General features: G+C 46.8%; 1 protein-coding gene across 1 annotated transcript in view; it reads left to right on the forward strand.

Moving 5' to 3' along the window:
- The window catches only part of LOC148476936 (uncharacterized), a 346314-nt gene that overhangs the window by 204564 nt on the left and 126877 nt on the right, over positions 1–14873 (forward strand). The gene's annotated exons all lie outside the window — the stretch shown is intronic.

A 14873-nucleotide genomic window follows, 5' to 3' on the forward strand; every position in this document is an offset into this window, starting at 1 on the left:
TAGTGCCAAGCGTGCGCCTGTGTCATAAGGAAAGGGCTGGCTGGCTTGACCGTTAAAGGGTGCTGTAACCCCCAAAGTACACTCCAGTCCAAACCAAAAAAAAAATTATTTTCTGTGTTTGTGAATTGTGTGCGCAGTAGCCGCACGTGCATCAACAAAGTAGTGCCAAGCGTGCGCCTGTTTCATAAGTAAAGGGCCGGCTGGCTTGACCGTTAAAGGGTGCTGTAACCCCCAAAGTACACTCCAGTCCAAACCAAAAAAAAAATTATTTTCTGTGTTTGTGAATTGTGTGCGCAGTAGCCGCACGTGCATCAACAAAGTAGTGGCAAGCGTGCGCCTGTGTCATAAGTAAAGGGCCGGCTGGCTTGACCGTTAAAGGGTGCTGTAACCCCCAAAGTACACTCCAGTCCAAACCAAAAAAAAAATTATTTTCTGTGTTTGTGAGTTGTGTGCGCAGTAGCCGCACGTGCATCAACAAAGTAGTGCCAAGCGTGCGCCTGTGTCATAAGTAAAGGGCCGGCTGGCTTGACCGTTAAAGGGTGCTGTAACCCCCAAAGTACACTCCAGTCCAAACCAAAAAAAAAATAATTTTCTGTGTTTGTGAATTGTGTGCGCAGTAGCCGCACGTGCATCAACAAAGTAGTGCCAAGCGTGCGCCTGTGTCATAAGTAAAGGGCCGTCTGGCTTGACCGTTAAAGGGTGCTGTAACCCCCAAAGTACACTCCAGTCCAAACCAAAAAAAAAATTATTTTCTGTGTTTGTGAATTGTGTGCGCAGTAGCCGCACGTGCATCAACAAAGTAGTGCCAAGCGTGCGCCTGTGTCATAAGTAAAGGGCCGGCTGGCTTGACCGTTAAAGGGTGCTGTAACCCCCAAAGTACACTCCAGTCCAAACCAAAAAAAAAATTATTTTCTGTGTTTGTGAATTGTGTGCGCAGTAGCCGCACGTGCATCAACAAAGTAGTGCCAAGCGTGCGCCTGTGTCATAAGTAAAGGGCCGGCTGGCTTGACCGTTAAAGGTGCTGTAACCCCCAAAGTGCACTCCAGTCCAAACCAAAAAAAAAATTATTTTCTGTGTTTGTGAATTGTGTGCGCAGTAGCCGCACGTGCATCAACAAAGTAGTGACAAGCGTGCACCTGTGTCATAAGTAAAGGGCCGGCTGGCTTGACCGTTAAAGGGTGCTGTAACCCCCAAAATACACTCCAGTCCAAACCAAAAAAAAAATTATTTTCTGTGTTTGTGAATTGTGTGCGCAGTAGCCGCACGTGCATCAACAAAGTAGTGCCAAGCGTGCGCCTGTGTCATAAGTAAAGGGCCGGCTGGCTTGACCATTAAAGGGTGCTGTAACCCCCAAAGTACACTCCAGTCCAAACCAAAAAAAAATTATTTTCTGTGTTTGTGAATTGTGTGCGCAGTAGCCGCACGTGCATCAACAAAGTAGTGCCAAGCGTGCGCCTGTGTCATAAGTAAAGGGCCGGCTGGCTTGACCGTTAAAGGGTGCTGTAACCCCCAAAGTACACTCCAGTCCAAACCAAAAAAAAAAAAAATTTCTGTGTTTGTGAATTGTGTGCGCAGTAGCCGCACGTGCATCAACAAAGTAGTGCCAAGCGTGTGCCTGTGTCATAAGTAAAGGGCCGGCTGGCTTGACCGTTAAAGGGTGCTGTAACCCCCAAAGTACACTCCAGTCACAACCAAAAAAAAAATTATTTTCTGTGTTTGTGAATTGTGTGCGCAGTAGCCGCACGTGCATCAACAAAGTAGTGCCAAGCGTGCGCCTGTGTCATAAGTAAAGGGCCGGCTGGCTTGACCGTTAAAGGGTGCTGTAACCCCCAAAGTACACTCCAGTCCAAACCAAAAAAAAATATATTTTCTGTGATTGTGAATTGTGTGCGCAGTAGCCGCACGTGCATCAACAAAGTAGTGCCAAGTGTGCGCCTGTGTCATAAGTAAAGGGCCATCTGGCTTGACTGTTAAAGGGTGCTGTAACCCCCAAAGTAAACTCCAGTCCAAACCAAAAAAAAAATTATTTTCTGTGTTTGTGAATTGTATGCGCAGTAGCCGCACGTGCATCAACAAAGTAGTGCCAAGCGTGCGCCTGTGTCATAAGTAAAGGGCCGGCTGGCTTGACCATTAAAGGGTGCTGTAACCCCCAAAAAACACTCCAGTCCAAACCAAAAAAAAAATAATTTTCTGTGTTTGTGAATTGTGTGCGCAGTAGCCGCACGTGCATCAACAAAGTAATGCCAAGCGTGCACCTGTGTCATAAGTAAAGGGCCGGCTGGCTTGACCGTTAAAGGGTGCTGTAACCCCCAAAGTACACTCCAGTCCAAACCACAAAAAAATAATTTTCTGTGTTTGTGAATTGTCTGCGCAGTAGCCGCACGTGCATCAACAAAGTAGTGGCAAGCGTGCGCCTGTGTCATAAGTAAAGGGCCGGCTGGCTTGACCGTTAAAGGGTGCTGTAACCCCCAAAGTACACTCCAGTCCAAACCAAAAAAAAATTATTTTCTGTGTTTGTGAATTGTGTGCGCAGTAGCCGCACGTGCATCAACAAAGTAGTGCCAAGCGTGCGCCTGTGTCATAAGTAAAGGGCCGGCTGGCTTGACCGTTAAAGGGTGCTGTAACCCCCAAAGTACTCTCCAGTCCAAATCAAAAAAAAATATTATTTTCTGTGTTTGTGAATTGTGTGCGCAGTAGCCGCACGTGCATCAACAAAGTAGTGCCAAGCGTGCGCCTGTGTCATAAGTAAAGGGCCGGCTGGCTTTACCGTTAAAGGGTGCTGTAACCCCCAAAGTACACTCCAGTCCAAACCTAAAAAAATATAATTTTCTGTGTTTGTGAATTGTGTGCGCAGTAGCCGCACGTGCATCAACAAAGTAGTGCCAAGCGTGCGCCTTTGTCATAAGTAAAGGGCCAGCTGGCTTGACCATTAAAGGGTGCTGTAACCCCCAAAGTACACTCCAGTCCAAACCAAAAAAAAAATTATTTTCTGTGTTTGTGAATTGTGTGCGCAGTAGCCGCACGTGCATCAACAAAGTAGTGCCAAGCGTGCGCCTGTGTCATAAGTAAAGGGCCAGCTGGCTTGACCATTAAAGGGTGCTGTAACCCCCAAAGTACACTCCAGTCCAAACCAAGAAAAAAATTATTTTCTGTGTTTGTGAATTGTGTGCGCAGTAGCCGCACGTGCATCAACAAAGTAGTGCCAAGCGTGCGCCTGTGTCATAAGTAAAGGGCCAGCTGGCTTGACTGTTAAAGGGTGCTGTAACCCCCAAAGTACACTCCAGTCCAAACCAAAAAAAAAATTATTTTCTGTGTTCGTGAATTGTGTGCGCAGTAGCCGCACGTGCATCAACAAAGTAGTGCCAAGCGTGCGCCTGTGTCATAAGTAAAGGGCCGGCTGGCTTGACCGTTAAAGGGTGCTGTAACCCCCAAAGTACACTCCAGTCCAAACCCAAAAAAAAATTATTTTCTGTGTTTGTGAATTGAGTGCGCAGTAGCCGCACGTGCATCAACAAAGTAGTGCCAAGCGTGCGCCTGTGTCATAAGTAAAGGGCCAGCTGGCTTGACCGTTAAAGGGTGCTGTAACCCCCAAAGTACACTCCAGTCCAAACCAAAAAAAATTATTTTCTGTGTTTGTGAATTGTGTGCGCAGTAGCCGCATGTGCATCAACAAAGTAGTGCCAAGCGTGCGCCTGTGTCATAAGTAAAGGGCCGGCTGGCTTGACCGTTAAAGGTGCTGTAACCCCCAAAGTGCACTCCAGTCCAAACCAAAAAAAAAATTATTTTCTGTGTTTGTGAATTGTGTGCGCAGTAGCCGCACGTGCATCAACAAAGTAGTGCCAAGCGTGCACCTGTGTCATAAGTAAAGGGCCGGCTGGCTTGACCGTTAAAGGGTGCTGTAACCCCCAAAGTACACTCCAGTCCAAACCAAAAAAAAATATATTTTCTGTGTTTGTGAATTGTGTGCGCAGTAGCCGCACGTGCATCAACAAAGTAGTGCCAAGCGTGCGCCTGTGTCATAAGTAAAGGGCCGGCTGGCTTGACCGTTAAAGGGTGCTGTAACCCCCAAAGTACACTCCAGTCCAAACCAAAAAAAATATTATTTTCTGTGTTTGTGAATTGTGTGCGCAGTAGCCGCACGTGCATCAACAAAGTAGTGCCAAGCGTGCGCCTGTGTCATAAGTAAAGGGCCGGCTGGCTTGACCGTTAAAGGGTGCTGTAACCCCCAAAGTACACTCCAGTCCAAACCAAAAAATATATAATTTTCTGTGTTTGTGAATTGTGTGCGCAGTAGCCGCACATGCATCAACAAAGTAGTGCCAAGCGTGCGCCTGTGTCATAAGTAAAGGGCCGGCTGGCTTGACCATTAAAGGGTGCTGTAACCCCCAAAGTACACTCCAGTCCAAACCAAAAAAAAAATTATTTTCTGTGTTTGTGAATTGTGTGCGCAGTAGCCGCACGTGCATCAACAAAGTAGTGCCAAGTGTGCGCCTGTGTCATAAGTAAAGGGCCGGCTGGCTTGACCATTAAAGGGTGCTGTAACCCCCAAAGTACACTCCAGTCCAAACCAAAAAATATATAATTTTCTGTGTTTGTGAATTGTGTGCGCAGTAGCCGCACATGCATCAACAAAGTAGTGCCAAGCGTGCGCCTGTGTCATAAGTAAAGGGCCGGCTGGCTTGACCGTTAAAGGGTGCTGTAACCCCCAAAGTACACTCCAGTCCAAACCAAAAAAAAAAATATTTTCTGTGTTTGTGAATTGTGTATGCAGTAGCCGCACGTGCATCAACAAAGTAGTGCCAAGCGTGCGCCTGTGTCATAAGTAAAGGGCCGGCTGGCTTGACCGTTAATGGGTGCTGTAACCCCCAAAGTACACTCCAGTCCAAACCAAAAAAAAAATTATTTTCTGTGTTTGTGAATTGTGTGCGCAGTAGCCGCACGTGCATCAACAAAGTAGTGCCAAGCGTGCGCCTGTGTCATAAGTAAAGGGCCGGCTGGCTTGACCGTTAAAGGGTGCTGTAACCCCCAAAGTACACTCCAGTCCAAACCAAAAAAAAAATTATTTTCTGTGTTTGTGAATTGTGTGCACAGTAGCCGCACGTGCATCAACAAAGTAGTGCCAAGCGTGCGCCTGTGTCATAAGGAAAGGGCCGGCTGGCTTGACCGTTAAAGGGTGCTGTAACCCCCAATGTACACTCCAGTCCAAACCAAAAAAAAAATTATTTTCTGTGTTTGTGAATTGTGTGCGCAGTAGCCGCACGTGCATCAACAAAGTAGTGCCAAGCGTGCGCCTGTTTCATAAGTAAAGGGCCGGCTGGCTTGACCGTTAAAGGGTGCTGTAACCCCCAAAGTACACTCCAGTCCAAACCAAAAAAAAAATTATTTTCTGTGTTTGTGAATTGTGTGCGCAGTAGCCGCACGTGCATCAACAAAGTAGTGCCAAGCATGCGCCTGTGTCATAAGTAAAGGGCCGGCTGGCTTGACTGTTAATGGCTGCTGTAACTCCAAAAGTACACTCCAGTCCAAACCAAAAAAAAAATTATTTTCTGTGTTTGTGAATTGTGTGCGCAGTAGCCGCACGTGCATCAACAAAGTAGTGCCAAGCGTGCGCCTGTGTCATAAGTAAAGGGCCGGCTTGCTTGACCGTTAAAGGGTGCTGTAACCCCCAAAGTACACTCCAGTCCAAACCAAAAAATAAATTATTTTCTGTGTTTGTGAATTGTGTGCGCAGTAGCAGCACGTGCATCAACAAAGTAGTGCCAAGCGTGCGCCTGTGTCATAAGTAAAGGGCCAGCTGGCTTGACCGTTAAAGGGTGCTGTAACCCCCAAAGTACACTCCAGTCCAAACCAAAAAAATAATTATTTTCTATGTTTGTGAATTGTGTGCGCAGTAGCCGCACGTGCATCAACAAAGTAATGCCAAGCGTGCACCTGTGTCATAAGTAAAGGGCCGGCTGGCTTGACCGTTAAAGGGTGCTGTAACCCCCAAAGTACACTCCAGTCCAAACCACAAAAAAATAATTTTCTGTGTTTGTGAATTGTCTGCGCAGTAGCCGCACGTGCATCAACAAAGTAGTGGCAAGCGTGCGCCTGTGTCATAAGTAAAGGGCCGGCTGGCTTGACCGTTAAAGGGTGCTGTAACCCCCAAAGTACACTCCAGTCCAAACCAAAAAAAAATTATTTTCTGTGTTTGTGAATTGTGTGCGCAGTAGCCGCACGTGCATCAACAAAGTAGTGCCAAGCGTGCGCCTGTGTCATAAGTAAAGGGCCGGCTGGCTTGACCGTTAAAGGGTGCTGTAACCCCCAAAGTACTCTCCAGTCCAAATCAAAAAAAAATATTATTTTCTGTGTTTGTGAATTGTGTGCGCAGTAGCCGCACGTGCATCAACAAAGTAGTGCCAAGCGTGCGCCTGTGTCATAAGTAAAGGGCCGGCTGGCTTTACCGTTAAAGGGTGCTGTAAACCCCAAAGTACACTCCAGTCCAAACCTAAAAAAATATAATTTTCTGTGTTTGTGAATTGTGTGCGCAGTAGCCGCACGTGCATCAACAAAGTAGTGCCAAGCGTGCGCCTTTGTCATAAATAAAGGGCCAGCTGGCTTGACCATTAAAGGGTGCTGTAACCCCCAAAGTACACTCCAGTCCAAACCAAAAAAAAAATTATTTTCTGTGTTTGTGAATTGTGTGCGCAGTAGCCGCACGTGCATCAACAAAGTAGTGCCAAGCGTGCGCCTGTGTCATAAGTAAAGGGCCAGCTGGCTTGACCGTTAAAGGGTGCTGTAACCCCCAAAGTACACTCCAGTCCAAACCAAGAAAAAAATTATTTTCTGTGTTTGTGAATTGTGTGCGCAGTAGCCGCACGTGCATCAACAAAGTAGTGCCAAGCGTGCACCTGTGTCATAAGTAAAGGGCCAGCTGGCTTGACTGTTAAAGGGTGCTGTAACCCCCAAAGTACACTCCAGTCCAAACCAAAAAAAAAATTATTTTCTGTGTTCGTGAATTGTGTGCGCAGTAGCCGCACGTGCATCAACAAAGTAGTGCCAAGCGTGCGCCTGTGTCATAAGTAAAGGGCCGGCTGGCTTGACCGTTAAAGGGTGCTGTAACCCCCAAAGTACACTCCAGTCCAAACCCAAAAAAAAATTATTTTCTGTGTTTGTGAATTGAGTGCGCAGTAGCCGCACGTGCATCAACAAAGTAGTGCCAAGCGTGCGCCTGTGTCATAAGTAAAGGGCCAGCTGGCTTGACCGTTAAAGGGTGCTGTAACCCCCAAAGTACACTCCAGTCCAAACCAAAAAAAATTATTTTCTGTGTTTGTGAATTGTGTGCGCAGTAGCCGCATGTGCATCAACAAAGTAGTGCCAAGCGTGCGCCTGTGTCATAAGTAAAGGGCCGGCTGGCTTGACCGTTAAAGGTGCTGTAACCCCCAAAGTGCACTCCAGTCCAAACCAAAAAAAAAATTATTTTCTGTGTTTGTGAATTGTGTGCGCAGTAGCCGCACGTGCATCAACAAAGTAGTGCCAAGCGTGCACCTGTGTCATAAGTAAAGGGCCGGCTGGCTTGACCGTTAAAGGGTGCTGTAACCCCCAAAGTACACTCCAGTCCAAACCAAAAAAATATATATTTTCTGTGTTTGTGAATTGTGTGCGCAGTAGCCGCACGTGCATCAACAAAGTAGTGCCAAGCGTGCGCCTGTGTCATAAGTAAAGGGCCGGCTGGCTTGACCGTTAAAGGGTGCTGTAACCCCCAAAGTACACTCCAGTCCAAACCAAAAAAAATATTATTTTCTGTGTTTGTGAATTGTGTGCGCAGTAGCCGCACGTGCATCAACAAAGTAGTGCCAAGCGTGCGCCTGTGTCATAAGTAAAGGGCCGGCTGGCTTGACCGTTAAAGGGTGCTGTAACCCCCAAAGTACACTCCAGTCCAAACCAAAAAATATATAATTTTCTGTGTTTGTGAATTGTGTGCGCAGTAGCCGCACATGCATCAACAAAGTAGTGCCAAGCGTGCGCCTGTGTCATAAGTAAAGGGCCGGCTGGCTTGACCGTTAAAGGGTGCTGTAACCCCCAAAGTACACTCCAGTCCAAACCAAAAAAAAAATTATTTTCTGTGTTTGTGAATTGTGTGCGCAGTAGCCGCACATGCATCAACAAAGTAGTGCCAAGCGTGCGCCTGTGTCATAAGTAAAGGGCCGGCTGGCTTGACCGTTAAAGGGTGCTGTAACCCCCAAAGTACACTCCAGTCCAAACCAAAAAAAAAAATATTTTCTGTGTTTGTGAATTGTGTATGCAGTAGCCGCACGTGCATCAACAAAGTAGTGCCAAGCGTGCGCCTGTGTCATAAGTAAAGGGCCGGCTGGCTTGACCGTTAAAGGGTGCTGTAACCCCCAAAGTACACTCCAGTCCAAACCAAAAAAAAAATTATTTTCTGTGTTTGTGAATTGTGTGCACAGTAGCCGCACGTGCATCAACAAAGTAGTGCCAAGCGTGCGCCTGTGTCATAAGGAAAGGGCCGGCTGGCTTGACCGTTAAAGGGTGCTGTAACCCCCAAAGTACACTCCAGTCCAAACCAAAAAAAAAATTATTTTCTGTGTTTGTGAATTGTGTGCGCAGTAGCCGCACGTGCATCAACAAAGTAGTGCCAAGCGTGCGCCTGTTTCATAAGTAAAGGGCCGGCTGGCTTGACCGTTAAAGGGTGCTGTAACCCCCAAAGTACACTCCAGTCCAAACCAAAAAAAAAATTATTTTCTGTGTTTGTGAATTGTGTGCGCAGTAGCCGCACGTGCATCAACAAAGTAGTGCCAAGCATGCGCCTGTGTCATAAGTAAAGGGCCGGCTGGCTTGACTGTTAATGGCTGCTGTAACCCCAAAAGTACACTCCAGTCCAAACCAAAAAAAAAATTATTTTCTGTGTTTGTGAATTGTGTGCGCAGTAGCCGCACGTGCATCAACAAAGTAGTGCCAAGCGTGCGCCTGTGTCATAAGTAAAGGGCCGGCTTGCTTGACCTTTAAAGGGTGCTGTAACCCCCAAAGTACACTCCAGTCCAAACCAAAAAATAAATTATTTTCTGTGTTTGTGAATTGTGTGCGCAGTAGCAGCACGTGCATCAACAAAATAGTGCCAAGCGTGCGCCTGTGTCATAAGTAAAGGGCCAGCTGGCTTGACCGTTAAAGGGTGCTGTAACCCCCAAAGTACACTCCAGTCCAAACCAAAAAAAAAATTATTTTCTATGTTTGTGAATTGTGTGCGCAGTAGCCGCACGTGCATCAACAAAGTAGTGCCAAGCGTGCGCCTGTGTCATAAGTAAAGGGCCAGCTGGCTAGACTGTTAAAGGGTGCTGTAACCCCCAAAGTACACTCCAGTCCAAACCAAAAAAAAAATTATTTTCTGTGTTTGTGAATTGTGTGCGCAGTAGCCGTACGTGCATCAACAAAGTAGTGCCAAGCGTGCGCCTGTGTCATAAGTAAAGGGCCGGCTGGCTTGACCGTTAAAGGGTGCTGTAACCCCCAAAGTACACTCCAGTCCAAACCAAAAAAAAATTTATTTTCTGTGTTTGTGAATTGAGTGCGCAGTAGCCGCACGTGCATCAACAAAGTAGTGCCAAGCGTGCGCCTGTGTCATAAGTAAAGGGCCAGCTGGCTTGACCGTTAAAGGGTGCTGTAACCCCCAAAGTACACTCCAGTCCAAACCCAAAAAAATATTATTTTCTGTGTTTGTGAATTGTGTGCGCAGTAGCCGCACGTGCATCAACAAAGTAGTGCCAAGCGTGCGCCTGTGTCATAAGTAAAGGGCCGGCTGGCTTGACCATTAAAGGGTGCTGTAACCCCCAAAGTACACTCCAGTCCAAACCAAAAAAAAAATTATTTTCTGTGTTTGTGAAATGTGTGCGCAGTAGCCGCACGTGCATCAACAAAGTAGTGCCAAGCGTGCGCCTGTGTCATAAGTAAAGGGCCGTCTGGCTTGACCGTTAAAGGGTGCTGTAACCCCCAAAGTACACTCCAGTCCAAACCAAAAAAAAAATTATTTTCTGTGTTTGTGAATTGTGTGCGCAGTAGCCGCACGTGCATCAACAAAGTAGTGGCAAGCGTGCGCCTGTGTCATAAGTAAAGGGCCGGCTGGCTTGACCGTTAAAGGGTGCTGTAACCCCCAAAGTACACTCCAGTCCAAACCAAAAAAAAAAATTATTTTCTGTGTTTGTGAATTGTGTGCGCAGTAGCCGCACGTGCATCAACAAAGTAGTGCCAAGCGTGCGCCTGTGTCATAAGTAAATGGCCGGCTGGCTTGACCGTTAAAGGGTGCTGTAACCCCCAAAGTACACTCCAGTCCAAACCAAAAAAAAAATTATTTTCTGTGTTTGTGAGTTGTGTGCGCAGTAGCCGCACGTGCATCAACAAAGTAGTGCCAAGCGTGCGCCTGTGTCATAAGTAAAGGGCCGGCTGGCTTGACCGTTAAAGGGTGCTGTAACCCCCAAAGTACACTCCAGTCCAAACCAAAAAAAAAATTATTTTCTGTGTTTGTGAGTTGTGTGCGCAGTAGCCGCACGTGCATCAACAAAGTAGTGCCAAGCGTGCGCCTGTGTCATAAGTAAAGGGCCGGCTGGCTTGACCATTAAAGGGTGCTGTAACCCCTACAGTACACTCCAGTCCAAACCAAAAAAAAAATTATTTTCTGTGTTTGTGAATTGAGTGCGCAGTAGCCGCACGTGCATCAATAAAGTAGTGCCAAGCGTGCGCCTGTGTCATAAGTAAAGGGCCGGCTGGCTTGTCCGTTAAAGGGTGCTGTAACCCCCAAAGTACACTCCAGTCCAAACCAAAAAAAAAATAATTTTCTGTGTTTGTGAATTGTGTGCGCAGTAGCCGCACGTGCATCAACAAAGTAGTGCCAAGCGTGCGCCTGTGTCATAAGTAAAGGGCCGTCTGGCTTGACCGTTAAAGGGTGCTGTAACCCCCAAAGTACACTCCAGTCCAAACCAAAAAAAAAATTATTTTCTGTGTTTGTGAATTGTGTGCGCAGTAGCCGCACGTGCATCAACAAAGTAGTGCCAAGCGTGCGCCTGTGTCATAAGTAAAGGGCCGGCTGGCTTGACCGTTAAAGGGTGCTGTAACCCCCAAAGTACACTCCAGTCCAAACCAAAAAAAAAATTATTTTCTGTGTTTGTGAATTGTGTGCGCAGTAGCCGCACGTGCATCAACAAAGTAGTGCCAAGCGTGCGCCTGTGTCATAAGTAAAGGGCCGGCTGGCTTGACCATTAAAGGTGCTGTAACCCCCAAAGTGCACTCCAGTCCAAACCAAAAAAAAAATTATTTTCTGTGTTTGTGAATTGTGTGCGCAGTAGCCGCACGTGCATCAACAAAGTAGTGCCAAGCGTGCACCTGTGTCATAAGTAAAGGGCCGGCTGGCTTGACCGTTAAAGGGTGCTGTAACCCCCAAAATACACTCCAGTCCAAACCAAAAAAAAAATTATTTTCTGTGTTTGTGAATTGTGTGCGCAGTAGCCGCACGTGCATCAACAAAGTAGTGCCAAGCGTGCGCCTGTGTCATAAGTAAAGGGCCGGCTGGCTTGACCGTTAAAGGGTGCTGTAACCCCCAAAGTACACTCCAGTCCAAACCAAAAAAAAAAAAAATTTCTGTGTTTGTGAATTGTGTGCGCAGTAGCCGCACGTGCATCAACAAAGTAGTGCCAAGCGTGCGCCTGTGTCATAAGTAAAGGGCCGGCTGGCTTGACCATTAAAGGGTGCTGTAACCCCCAAAGTACACTCCAGTCCAAACCAAAAAAAAAATTATTTTCTGTGTTTGTGAATTGTGTGCGCAGTAGCCGCACGTGCATCAACAAAGTAGTGCCAAGCGTGCACCTGTGTCATAAGTAAAGGGCCGGCTGGCTTGACCGTTAAAGGGTGCTGTAACCCCCAAAATACACTCCAGTCCAAACCAAAAAAAAAATTATTTTCTGTGTTTGTGAATTGTGTGCGCAGTAGCCGCACGTGCATCAACAAAGTAGTGCCAAGCGTGCACCTGTGTCATAAGTAAAGGGCCGGCTGGCTTGACCGTTAAAGGGTGCTGTAACCCCCAAAATACACTCCAGTCCAAACCAAAAAAAAAATTATTTTCTGTGTTTGTGAATTGTGTGCGCAGTAGCCGCACGTGCATCAACAAAGTAGTGCCAAGCGTGCGCCTGTGTCATAAGTAAAGGGCCGGCTGGCTTGACCGTTAAAGGGTGCTGTAACCCCCAAAGTACACTCCAGTCCAAACCAAAAAAAAATTATTTTCTGTGTTTGTGAATTGTGTGCGCAGTAGCTGCACGTGCATCAACAAAGTAGTGCCAAGCGTGCGCCTGTGTCATAAGTAAAGGGCCGTCTGGCTTGACCGTTAAAGGGTGCTGTAACCCCCAAAGTACACTCCAGTCCAAACCAAAAAAAAAAAAAATTTCTGTGTTTGTGAATTGTGTGCGCAGTAGCCGCACGTGCATCAACAAAGTAGTGCCAAGCGTGCGCCTGTGTCATAAGTAAAGGGCCGGCTGGCTTGACCATTAAAGGGTGCTGTAACCCCCAAAGTACACTCCAGTCACAACCAAAAAAAAAATTATTTTCTGTGTTTGTGAATTGTGTTCGCAGTAGCCGCACGTGCATCAACAAAGTAGTGCCAAGCGTGCGCCTGTGTCATAAGTAAAGGGCCGGCTGGCTTGACCATTAAAGGGTGCTGTAACCCCCAAAAAACACTCCAGTCCAAACCAAAAAAAAAATTATTTTCTGTGTTTGTGAATTGTGTGCGCAGTAGCCGCACGTGCATCAACAAAGTAATGCCAAGCGTGCACCTGTGTCATAAGTAAAGGGCCAGCTGGCTTGACCATTAAAGGGTGCTGTAACCCCCAAAGTACACTCCAGTCCAAACCACAAAAAAATAATTTTCTGTGTTTGTGAATTGTGTGCGCAGTAGCCGCACGTGCATCAACAAAGTAGTGGCAAGCGTGCGCCTGTGTCATAAGTAAAGGGCCGGCTGGCTTGACCATTAAAGGGTGCTGTAACCCCCAAAGTACACTCCAGTCCAAACCAAAAAAAAATTATTTTCTGTGTTTGTGAATTGTGTGCGCAGTAGCCGCACGTGCATCAACAAAGTAGTGCCAAGCGTGCGCCTGTGTCATAAGTAAAGGGCCGGCTGGCTTGACTGTTAAAGGGTGCTGTAACCCCCAAAGTACTCTCCAGTCCAAATAAAAAAAAAATATTATTTTCTGTGTTTGTGAATTGTGTGCGCAGTAGCCGCACGTGCATCAACAAAGTAGTGCCAAGCGTGCGCCTGTGTCATAAGTAAAGGGCCGGCTGGCTTTACCGTTAAAGGGTGCTGTAACCCCCAAAGTACACTCCAGTCCAAACCTAAAAAAATATAATTTTCTGTGTTTGTGAATTGTGTGCGCAGTAGCCGCACGTGCATCAACAAAGTAGTGCCAAGCGTGCGCCTTTGTCATAAGTAAAGGGCCAGCTGGCTTGACCATTAAAGGGTGCTGTAACCCCCAAAGTACACTCCAGTCCAAACCAAAAAAAAAATTATTTTCTGTGTTTGTGAATTGTGTGCGCAGTAGCCGCACGTGCATCAACAAAGTAGTGCCAAGCGTGCGCCTGTGTCATAAGTAAAGGGCCAGCTGGCTTGACCGTTAAAGGGTGCTGTAACCCCCAAAGTACACTCCAGTCCAAACCAAAAAAAAAATTATTTTCTGTGTTTGTGAATTGTGTGCGCAGTAGCCGCACGTGCATCAACAAAGTAGTGCCAAGCGTGCGCCTGTGTCATAAGTAAAGGGCCAGCTGGCTTGACTGTTAAAGGGTGCTGTAACCCCCAAAGTACACTCCAGTCCAAACCAAAAAAAAATTTATTTTCTGTGTTCGTGAATTGTGTGCGCAGTAGCCGCACGTGCATCAACAAAGTAGTGCCAAGCGTGCGCCTGTGTCATAAGTAAAGGGCCGGCTGGCTTGACCGTTAAAGGGTGCTGTAACCCCCAAAGTACACTCCAGTCCAAACCAAAAAAAAAATTATTTTCTGTGTTTGTGAATTGAGTGCGCAGTAGCCGCACGTGCATCAACAAAGTAGTGCCAAGCGTGCGCCTGTGTCATAAGTAAAGGGCCAGCTGGCTTGACCATTAAAGGGTGCTGTAACCCCCAAAGTACACTCCAGTCCAAACCAAAAAAAATATTATTTTCTGTGTTTGTGAATTGTGTGCGCAGTAGCCGCACGTGCATCAACAAAGTAGTGCCAAGCGTGCGCCTGTGTCATAAGTAAAGGGCCGGCTGGCTTGACCATTAAAGGTGCTGTAACCCCCAAAGTGCACTCCAGTCCAAACCAAAAAAAAAATTATTTTCTGTGTTTGTGAATTGTGTGCGCAGTAGCCGCACGTGCATCAACAAAGTAGTGCCAAGCGTGCACCTGTGTCATAAGTAAAGGGCCGGCTGGCTTGACCGTTAAAGGGTGCTGTAACCCCCAAAGTACACTCCAGTCCAAACCAAAAAAAAAATTATTTTCTGTGTTTGTGAGTTGTGTGCGCAGTAGCCGCACGTGCATCAACAAAGTAGTGCCAAGCGTGCGCCTGTGTCATAAGTAAAGGGCCGGCTGGCTTGACCGTTAAAGGGTGCTGTAACCCCCAAAGTACACTCCAGTCCAAACCAAAAAAAAAATTATTTTCTGTGTTTGTGAGTTGTGTGCGCAGTAGCCGCACGTGCATCAACAAAGTAGTGCCAAGCGTGCGCCTGTGTCATAAGTAAAGGGCCGGCTGGCTTGACCATTAAAGGGTGCTGTAACCCCTACAGTACACTCCAGTCCAAACCAAAAAAAAAATTATTTTCTGTGTTTGTGAATTGAGTGCGCAGTAGCCGCACGTGCATCAATAAAGTAGTGC

This window comes from Taudactylus pleione, unplaced genomic scaffold (genome assembly GCF_031769625.1).
Source record: "Taudactylus pleione unplaced genomic scaffold, aTauple2 ptg000762l, whole genome shotgun sequence".
Taxonomy (NCBI): Eukaryota; Metazoa; Chordata; class Amphibia; order Anura; family Myobatrachidae; genus Taudactylus; species Taudactylus pleione.